Consider the following 10,552-nt stretch of genomic DNA (forward strand, 5'->3'; position numbering starts at 1 on the left):
TTGGATACCGCATTTTGGCCTCCAGTAGTCGCTTGCTCGCGTAATATACCAACCATTGGACTTTGCTTTTATCCCAAATGAGAGTTGCGTTGACTGCATGCTGAGAGACGGACAGGTACAGGAGTAGAATTTCCTCGGGGAGAGGCTTGAACAAGAGAGATGGCTTTCCGAGGTGCTCTTTTATGCTCTGAAAAGCTTGCTCGCACTCCGGAGTCCATTCGAACTTTTTGTTGGCCCTGAGTATATTGAAAAATGGTAAGCAGTGATATGTTGCCCTTGATATGAAGCGATTGAGAGCCGCTATTCTCCCATTTAGACTCTGAACTTGTTTTTGGTTGGTCGGGCTTTTCATATCAAGGAGAGCTTGGATCTTCTCGAGGTTGATTTCTATCCCCATCTGGTTAACCATATACCTTAGGAACTTTCTTAAGGATACTCCGAAAGAGCACTTGAGAGGATTGAACTTCATAATGTACCTTCGAAGTACGCTGAACATCTCAGCGAGATGTGCTATGTGATTTGAAGCGACATGCGACTTGACCAGCATGTCATCAATATAGACTTCCATCGATTTTTTGATCTGCTTGAAAAACATATGGCTAACCAGCCGCTGGTAAGTCGCCCCGACATTTTTTAAGCCGAAGGGCATGACCTTGTAACAATACAACCCCTGATTTATAACAAACGAGGTATGCTCTTCATCCGGTGCGTACATCAGAATCTAATTATATCTCGAGTAGGCATCTATAAAACTCAACAGCTCATGTCCGGAGGTGGCATCGACAAGCTGGTCGATTCTTGACAAGGGAAAGTTGTCTTTCGGATAGGCTTTGTTGAGGTTGGTGAAGTCAACATAGGTTCGCCACTTGCCGCTACGCTTCTTTACCAAGACCGGATTTGTAACCCAGCTCGGGTAAAACGCCTCTCGAATGGACCTATTCAAAATGAGCTTATCTACCTCGATTTTCAAGGTAGCATAGCGTTTAGGGTCCATTGCTCTTCTCTTCTGGCAAACCAGCTTGACTGCACTATCAATATTCAGTGCATGGCATATGACATTCGGGCTGATCCCGATCATGTCAGCATGAGTCCATGCGAACACGTCAACATTTTCTCTAAAGAAACTTGTCAGGTCTTTAGCGAGCTGAGGGTTGAGATTACTCCTGATTCTCAACACTCATGTCGGCTCATTTTGATTGACTGATACCTCAAATAAATCCTCGACTAGCCAACTGTGAGGGCATTCTTGGATGCGAGGATCCATGTTATCCTCTAGCGGGTTGGACTGTGGCTCGATCTTACTGATCGCCATTGCCTGTTTAGGGATGCCAATTGGTATTACTCGTCCTTTGCACGCCATCTGTACTGCTCTTATGTAGCGGTCGTGAGATTCGCGTTGAGATCTGTTGACCTCCCTTATCCCCATCAGGATGGGCAACTTCATTTTCAGTTGGTAGATGGAGGTGACTGCCTTGAAATTTCTCAGTAAAGGTCATCCCAAAATTCCATTGAAGGTGGACGGATAGTCTACTACCAAAAATTTTGTTATTTTGGTCATTTCATCGGTTTCTCCCAACGTGACCAAAAGTGAGATCGTTCCCCTAGGAATCATATAATCCCCGATAAAACCATGAAGAGGGATGGAGGTAGGCTTCATGTCTGCCTCGTCTAGTTGCATTTTCACAAAAGCTCGCTGAAACAGGATATTCACGATGCTTCCATTGTCCACCAACATCCTGTGGACTTCGTACCGACTTATTTCAGCACAATGACGAGAGCATCCTCATGGGAATGATGCAATCGCATAGCATCTTTCTCAGAGAAGGTGATCTCCTCTTCTTTGCGAACCTTATCAGGTCGCGACGCTGTGTTCATTGCACTCACGGGGTCATGACGGGCTTCCTAAGCATATCTTTGTTGGGCACCTCGAGAATTCCTCGCGAGGTGTGGTCCTCAAAAGATGATCCCTACACAATAGAGTCCTTTACGACCACGGTGCTTCTTCCTTGGTTCCTCTTGATCTTTCTCCCGAACAGGAGTCGGGCTGTCAACATATTCTTTGAAGTGCCCTTGCTTGATGAGGTCTTCGATTGCCTGCTTGAGAGCTTGACACTCATCGGTGTGATGCCCATTATCCCTATAATAGCGGTAGTATTTTTTATTGTTTCTGGCTGAGGGGGGATTCTTCATGGGCCTTGGCTCTCCGAGCAAGCTGGCCTCCTCTGACTTATCTAGAATGACCTATACTGAGGCGTTCAAGGGAGTATATTATTCTTGTCGTGATCGCAACAAGGAACTGAGGCATAAGATTTCTTAGGCTCAAACCGCTGTTTCTTTTCTTTCCGCTAATAGTCATTAGCCCATCTGCGATCAGTCCTCCTATTCTCCCCTCGGTTTGGAGCACTGCTTGAGGGATCGGGGTCATGGCGATTGAAAGCAGCCACGAAATTTTCATTTCGGAGGTATTTTTTGGTGAGTTTGTAGAAGCGAGTGAGGGAAACATCGTCCTCGAATTGTAGTTCCTTCCAAAAATCTGTCTGCGAGCGAACTCCAGCGATAATGAGAGTCTAAACAGACTCTTCGAGAGTGTGAGTCACTTTGTAGAGTTCTGTGTGAAATCTGTCTATATAATATTGGAGGGATTTATCCATCTCTTATTATATGTTGCTCAGGTAACTCAACGACATTAAGAACTTCCTGTTCGCCTAAAAGTGTTTAAGGAATGATGAGCTCATTTAAGGCCATGAGCTGACTGATCCCGCGGGAAGCAACCTGAACCAGCGCTTGGCATGGGTAGTCAGGGTAACTGCTAAGCAACGACATTTGGCCAAGTTGGAGACTTGGTGGAGTTCCATGAGGTCGTTGAACTCGTACAGGTGATCCTGCAGGTCTGAATTCCCACCGAATGCCCGCATGTATGGCATTCTGAATCTTGATGGGAAAGGGGCAGCTAAAACTGCTAGAGAAAAGGGATATGCCTCTACGACCTTTCCACGCTCATTCTGTTGAGCCTTAAGCTGATCCAACACTCGTTATAGTTCCTTAATCTGAGGCAGCAGAGCCTCTTATTGATCACTTTTCGCAACGTGGGTTCGACCTTTACGGTTATGGTTGAGGAAAGACTGCAAATCAGGCTCTTCCTCAACTCGATCAGAAGTTCCGGTAAACCTTAACACACGTTGGCTGGAGCCGTGTTGTAATGCCCCACTTGAGGTACGTACTTAAGATTTGCTGTTTTGCTTAAATGTTTATTGATTCAGCTTTAATTGAGTTTGTATATTGAGTTGGTTGAGTGTTTGCCTTGAAATTGGTTGAGAGTTGAGGAAATTTTTGTTTTGCAGTCTTCGTCGTGGCGACGTTGGCTTTGAGTAAGGCAGTGTCGACTCTGTATTTTTTCGTCGGGGCAACGAAAATTTCTTCGCCGCGACGAAGGGCCAGTTGACAAGTTTAATGAAGTTTCTAGATATTTCTCCATAAGGGTTAAATGACCATTCTACCCCTATTTAGCAGGAAAAATGGGGAGTGAAATGCAAGAAAATTACATGGAGAATAGGTTAATATGGGGGTGTAAGTGTAATAAATCAAAGGATATAGATGGAATTTTCAAGAAAGAGCAAGGGCAAAGTTGGGAAGTGATGATTTTCTCATGAGCTAAAAAGGGTTAAGTGTAATAAACCCTCATTTCATCCATTTCCACCGCCATTCTCCTTCTCTACTCTCTTTCAATTTTTGCTTTCAATTATTCCAAGTTTTCTAAGGGATTTAAGAGAGCTTTTGAGTAATTTTGAGTAGAGATTTCATCTAAAGCATCCTAAGGTAAGCATTCTTGCTTTAGATGTGAGTTTTGCTAAGGTTGTATTGAAGTCTTATTTGGTTATTGTTGTTGTTGTTGTTGTTTTGAGTTGTAGAGAGAAGACAAGACAACAAGGGAAAGGAAAAGTGCTAGAGAAGTCACTTTTGCACAAGTAAATCCAATTTAAATTGAGGTTTAGGAATTCATTTGAGCCCTAGGAATTCATTTGAGTAGAGATTGTGTATGTGTAATGTTGTTGAGATGAGATGAGAAAAGATTAGTAATTATTTCTTATTGATTATGTTGAGTATGAGAAGTGTTGAACTTCTATGAGGTTGAGTTGGGTTGATAGAAGAAGTTGGAGGGAGTTTGTTGTAAACCTATTTGGAAGTGTTTCTTTGTTAGGGTTTCTAGTTATTTGAGGGAGTTTTCTCCCAATTTGGATGGCTAGAGAATGTAGTAGAGTAGTAATTATAGTTGAGATTTTGCATGCACATGAATTATTTGATGAAATGTCTAAGAGAAGTATGAGCATGAATTGTGAACCTTAATTCTTGCTACATTGCATATTGACATTTCTTAATTTCATTATTGAGCATAAACCATCCATGTGCCTTAATTGTGTATTGAGTTATAGCTTGAGAGAGAGTAGAGATTTTTTAGTATAAGCTACACTATGAGTGTTAGTTTGAGAAAGAGTAGAGAAATTGAGTTTGAGCTACTCAAATAATAGAGAGAATGAGCACTAGAGACTAAAGAGAAAGTAGTGCTAAATAAGTGAGTAAAGTAGGTTGTGCGATGGGGAACCTGTGAGTATGGGTAGAGTATTCCCGCATGTACGCCACATTGAGAAAGCGGCATGAGTATAAGAGAGAGAAGTGGTGTAGCCCGTGAGAGTGCATGCGGATGAGGGCTATACCCGAGAGTATCCGAGAAAGAGCTATACACTCACATGGCCACAGTTTCCGAATCCATACATAACCGAGTCCGATCGACTAGAAAGAGTAGAAGTCACGAAGAGTGGGAACGAGTCCCGACCGTGCCTTCGGTAAGATGAAGTCGTGACTTACTAATAGAGAGTTAGTAGAAAAGAGTTAAGAGAAAGAGCAAACAAAGAGAGTATAAAAGAGAGTGTAAATGAGAATTGTAAGGAAAGAATTAGAGAGAGAGTTACGGGAATAGATGAGTAGAGGATTTACTTACTGAGCCTTAGTTGTGCTCATCCCGTTGTTTTTCTATGTTTTGCAGGATCTAGGTGAGGATACAGTCGGATGGGCGTCGGCAAGCGAAGGGATATGACTACACTGTCCACCCTGTTATTGATGTTTTTGTACATGATACAACCTTTTGTATAAAGAATGTGTATGTTTAATAAAAGAAAATTTTGGGCCCAATTTTTATGCTTTCTTACATGTATTATTACTATGTATATTTTTAAAAGAATATGAGTAGAATGGAGTCGTTACACGTGTGATGACATTGAATGATTCGGAGAATTTTCCCAATCCTGCGGTGGTCCGAACCAACCTGTGGACGATGGGGATTTCTTGCATGACGACGATCGAGTTCGTTATTTTGGCGATATTGGGAATCTCCCTGCCTTGCACTTTTGTGGGAGTGGCCATGCGACGTGGCGTGGGACGGCTCATGCTTTGACATGTCGCCAAGTCGCAATGCCACTGGTATTCTACCCGTTGCGCCACCGGTGGTCACTAGTCCCTTGAAGCCCTCTGGTCTACTGTTTGACATTTGCTTTCCCTTTCTTTGACACACTACAGTGCGCGTGGTACTGGCTTTCGCCCTTTTCCGCGCTTTTGCGAGACCTGCAGATGTTTTTTGCGGTGGCATCGCCTTATTGGATTCTGGTGGCATGACCCGATTCAAATGGTCTAGACTTTGGCTAACCGTTTGGAGAGTATTATTGAAACTCTCCAGGTAACTCATAACAGTTGGGTCGAGCCGCGAGCCTGAAGGAATATCTGCCATGATACTCTATTAGACTGACAATACTTCGGGAGAAATGTCCCCTTGTACCTGGGGGATTTCCTTATTGTCATAGTTGGTTCGCTCAGATTCAAAACTGCGAGTCATTTGCTGATTGGTAGGACCGATTAGTCAGAGATTTATGACGAAGAGCGGATACTAAATCAGGACCTCCTTCTAGCGCCAAACTGTTGATGCTTGATTTTGACACCAACGGCTCACACGTGCAAAGTGCTAAACAGACTTAGAAATCACACGTGATAAGGAAACATGAAATGAAACAATGAATGAGAAGCGATATTTAAACTGGTTCAGATGCTCAAAAGCGAATCCTACGTCCACTGCTATTGTATTAATAGATGGGTAAATCAAGTCGCGTGCGGCAAGCTGAATTATGATCTAGAGAGAATACAAAAAGAGAGAGAAAGTGTGTAAGCTATTTTAGACTAAGATTAGCCAATCCAGTAAATGAGAGGGGTGTCCTATATTTATAGTGGGAGAGTTCAAGGTAATAATTACAAATCTGCAAGTGGGTAGGTACTGTGTAAATCTTTCTTTGCGTCCCATTGGTTATCCGCACGAGAAATATCCTCAAATTGCGTAGGGCTTGGGCAGGTGGATAATCCCTGACCACTTGCGAGTTTGGCGTTCACCTGCTACATTGATAAGAACTATACCTCTTCCGTCACCGCGTGATGTGGCAACGCCTGGACGAAACAAAACCTTCCCAAATCTTGATTGGCTCTTGCTGACGAGAGTCCACTTCAGCCTTAACTTTACAGGCATAACACAACACACACACATTCACATCAAAAGAGTAAAAGAAAATTCCATCGTTACAAATAATTTAAGAAGGTCCCCGCCGCGCCAAATTGTTCACTGGCGCATCACAAACGCTATACTGTTGCTAAGCCGCCATGTTCACCAAACCTTGCTTTGTGCTTATGTAGGAGATGGCAGAAATAATAAGAAAATTAAATTGGGGAAGACAATGTGTGAGAAACTTAAGTTTTACAAAAGGATATATATATATATAGGAAGGGTGCCTTTGTTTTAATATTTTGGATAGTATTTTGGATATTTTTAGAGTTGGGTAAGAATAACGACGTAAGATTTAAAAATTAACAAAAACACTCCCCTAGGTTTGTTGATTTATTAAACACCTTTGTAATAAAAACATTAAAAATTACAAAAATAGCCCCATCCACCCATTAAATACCAACAACCAGCCACCACTATCGGAGGGTGGCCATAGTCGTCGTATCGGCACATGACCAGCTGGATTTAGCTGGTCGTACGCCGAGATGACATTTTTCCAGCCAGATCCACTAGAAAATGTCAGATCTATGGCCAGATCTGGCCATGTTTGGTCGTCAACGATGGCCGTTGTTGATGGTCAACGACGGCCGTTGTTGATGGTCAACGACGGTCATATCTTGGCCATCATTGATGACCAGCTACGGCCAAAGATCTGGCTGTTGATCTGGTCGAAAAATGATAGATTGGCATACTACTGGTTAGATCTAGTTGGTAATGTGTCATTATACTAGATTCTAGCCGTCTTTCAACGGTAGTAGCTGAAATCTGACAAATATGGATGTATGTGGGTATTTTTATTAATTTTTAAATTTTTTTTTTGGTATTTGGTTAAATTAATAAATTTAAAAGGTTTAAAAATAGTTGGATAAAATATAATAATATTTTTAGAGTAAGAAAACAAATTGGTATTTTAAAAATAATATGAATAGGATAGTGGAAAAGATTAAACCAAACCGACCAATGTTTTATGTTAGATGCGGTTTTTTACTCTTCCAATAAACTGAATTATCAGATGTGATTTTTCCTTTGTAATTTGTATTATAAGTCTTTCAAAAAAGATTTATGGGGATTCACATTATGCTTCTTTAATCAGAATCTGACGTAAATAATACTATACCACTCTTTTGTCAGCTATCTAATTTTATAACAAGAAAACGAAACTCTTTTGTTTCAACAGGCCCACACCTACAGTAACAGACCTAATAATTTTACTTGAAATTAAAACGACATGTTTTAATTGCAACCCAAGACCAAAACTAATCACATCAATTCTCTCTCTCTCTCTCTTAATTCTTTCAAATATTTATTTATTTATATATATAGAGAGAGCAAGCACTAGCAGCTTCCAGCTTGTAATTTATCAGAACCACTGCCATTCTGCTCCTGCAGTGTCATATCTTTGTGTATCATCTCATTTTCTCCCTTAATTAATTCCAATCACTATCAAATGGCAGCCTTTTCTTATAACCAGCAGCAGTTTGTTCTTGACTCGTTTCTTGTGCCAAACACCTCGAACAACATGCATAGCATATCTCATGATAATCATAATAGTACTCAGACTACAACCTTTACCACCGAAACTTGTTTTCCTCATATTCCGCCTAATCATCATCATCAATCTCTTCAGGAGATTCCTTTGCATCCTCAAATCCATGAAACTTCCACTGTTAAACTTTCTTCTTCATGTACTAGTACTACTACTACTGACCTTTCTTTTATTGTAAAACAAGGTTCAGTTTCATCAGCCATGGTGGGTGAGCTTGCTGGAGGTGATCAAGTTTCTCAGGTGGGTTTCAGCTCAATGGATAAGAAGAGAAAGAGCATGGAAATGAAGGTGCATTATTATTAGTTACAACTTCAAAATTACTCTTAATTTGCGTGAACAATATCTGAATTTGATCTTTTGGTTTCATTTTGATTATTAGGTGGAAATGGTAGGCAAAGGTGATGAGAAAGAAAGAAAGTACAGTGGTAACCCAGGAAAGGCTGAGGACAGAAGGGTGAAACGTGCTCCAAAGAAACAGAAGAAAGTTCCTGAAGAAGTTCCAAGTGGTTTTATCCATGTAAGAGCAAGGAGAGGTCAAGCAACAGACAGTCACAGCTTAGCTGAGAGGGTAATTAAGTGATTAAACAACTCTTTAATTAGTGTTTTATCCCCTTAAAAAGCTTATTTTCTTCTCAATTTGCCGGTCCATTTACTCTCTCTTTCTGTTCAATATCTGTATCTCTTTTTACAAATGAATTTGCAGGTGAGAAGACAAAAAATTAGTGTGAGGATGAAACTATTGCAATCACTTGTTCCAGGGTGTGATAAGGTGACATTCTATTTTCCGGAATATTAAGTTTATTTCATTTAATTTCCTATGAATTCCAAAATTTGAGTGGGCCTGGCAAGAGAAGAATCCCAAATTGATGCCTGGCAGACGTCTTTGACTCTGTGGACAAGGGTCAAGGATTGGCTGGCATGTTTTTCATTCCTTGTTTGAATACCAAATTTGATTCCTTTGAATTACATATATTAACAGGTAACAGGCAAGGCTTTAATATTGGATGAAATTATTAAATATGTCCAAACCCTACAGTCTCAAGTAGAGGTAACCCTTCAACACATATATACCTTAATTAAACAATGATTTTTCATTTAGTTAAACTTAATTTATTGTGTAATCAACCACTAATCATTCTCATCATCATCATCTTAATCTTATTTTCAGTACCTGGCTGCAAAACTTACTTCTGTAAATCCCACATGTAATGACTTTGGCCTGGACTTCGATACATACACACTTACCCAGGAGGTAACCTTTACAATTTCTTCATCTATATACAGTATGAATGTATGATAGATCTATCTTCTGATGTGATAACTTTATTTTAATTTACTTTTCATATGATAAATTTTCAGAAGACTCGTTGTTTGGATTTTCAATTGCCACCTGTTCTAGAATCCAACTCCACCCAGCTCACATCTTTCCCTGAGAAAATAACTACTCTAAATTCCCAGCTGTTACCTCTTGATCAGGAGCAAAGATCCAACATTTCCTTTCAGGTACGCATATTTTGATTACCAATGTAAGATATTATATTCATAAGAATATATATTATACAGTTCTAATTAGCTTTAATAATTAAATATTACTTTCAGGATAATGATAATCTGCTGTGGGGCACAGACAGCAACCGGAAACATGAACTGGCTAATTACTGTGGATTAGACGGTTGGAGCTCTCTCTAGCGGTAATTGGGGGAAAAAAAAAAACAAAAAAACTTACAGAAACCTGTAGCTATAAGGTCTTGCTAAATCATATGTCTTACAGAATTTTTGGTTAATTTCTTTGCAGGAAAAAATATCACTGAGGAAACAGAAAACAACTGAGAAAAAGCCAGGCAAAATAAATGCTGATCTACCAATTTATATCCAAGGATAGGAGTTACGCACATAATCTCCTGTAATTTGAAGAGAACTTTCTGCTTTTCATTTCATTCGTTAAAAGAATAGAGTCGCATGCATGTTATCTTCCGGATTCTAAATTATGATGAGTTCATTATATTGCTGCTGAGAAGTAGTTGCCATTTTGTACTGTAATGATCCAATGTTACTTTTTTGGACTTATCGACCTGTTAATTATCTTTTACCTCTTAATTATCTGAAAAAATAAAATTAAACGTCGCTCCAATTCGATGTTTGAGAAGATAAATCCTGTCGTTGTTCACCCTTCAATTTCTTTTATATATATTATATGTTGATTTTTTTGTTGTTACTTTAATTGTCAACTGTTACAATTTCAAATACAAAATTGGACTAAAATAATAATGCCAAACAGTACTTTTAATGTTGAATCTTGCGCATGAAATGGACCCTCCCCCGGTGTATTTGTCAATCAATTTTAGTGCGTCATGGAAAAACTGCATTCGCAAATATTATGATTGAGGGTTTGTAAGGGTACCGATTTGATG

The 10,552-nt window shown here is 39.9% G+C and overlaps 2 long non-coding RNA genes across 3 annotated transcripts; both read left to right on the forward strand.

Annotated features, from left to right (window-relative positions):
• Positions 1-8,653: 8,653 nt before the first annotated feature.
• LOC116137897 lies at positions 8,654-9,336 on the forward strand. The gene is made up of 4 exons (XR_004129244.1): positions 8,654-8,709; positions 8,845-8,910; positions 9,121-9,189; positions 9,310-9,336. It is a non-coding gene; the product is annotated as an uncharacterized LOC116137897 (long non-coding RNA).
• Positions 9,337-9,583: 247 nt separating this feature from the next.
• On the forward strand, positions 9,584-10,256 carry LOC116137895. 2 transcript variants are annotated; one of them, XR_004129243.1, is made up of 3 exons: positions 9,584-9,667; positions 9,741-9,832; positions 9,937-10,256. It is a non-coding gene; the product is annotated as an uncharacterized LOC116137895 (long non-coding RNA). The 2 variants fall into 2 exon arrangements; XR_004129242.1 differs by having other exon boundaries at positions 9,584-9,644.
• The last annotated feature ends 296 nt before the right edge of the window (positions 10,257-10,552 follow it).

The sequence above is a fragment of the Pistacia vera genome, unplaced genomic scaffold (genome assembly GCF_008641045.1).
Source record: "Pistacia vera cultivar Batoury unplaced genomic scaffold, PisVer_v2 Contig337, whole genome shotgun sequence".
Classification (NCBI taxonomy): domain Eukaryota; kingdom Viridiplantae; phylum Streptophyta; class Magnoliopsida; order Sapindales; family Anacardiaceae; genus Pistacia; species Pistacia vera.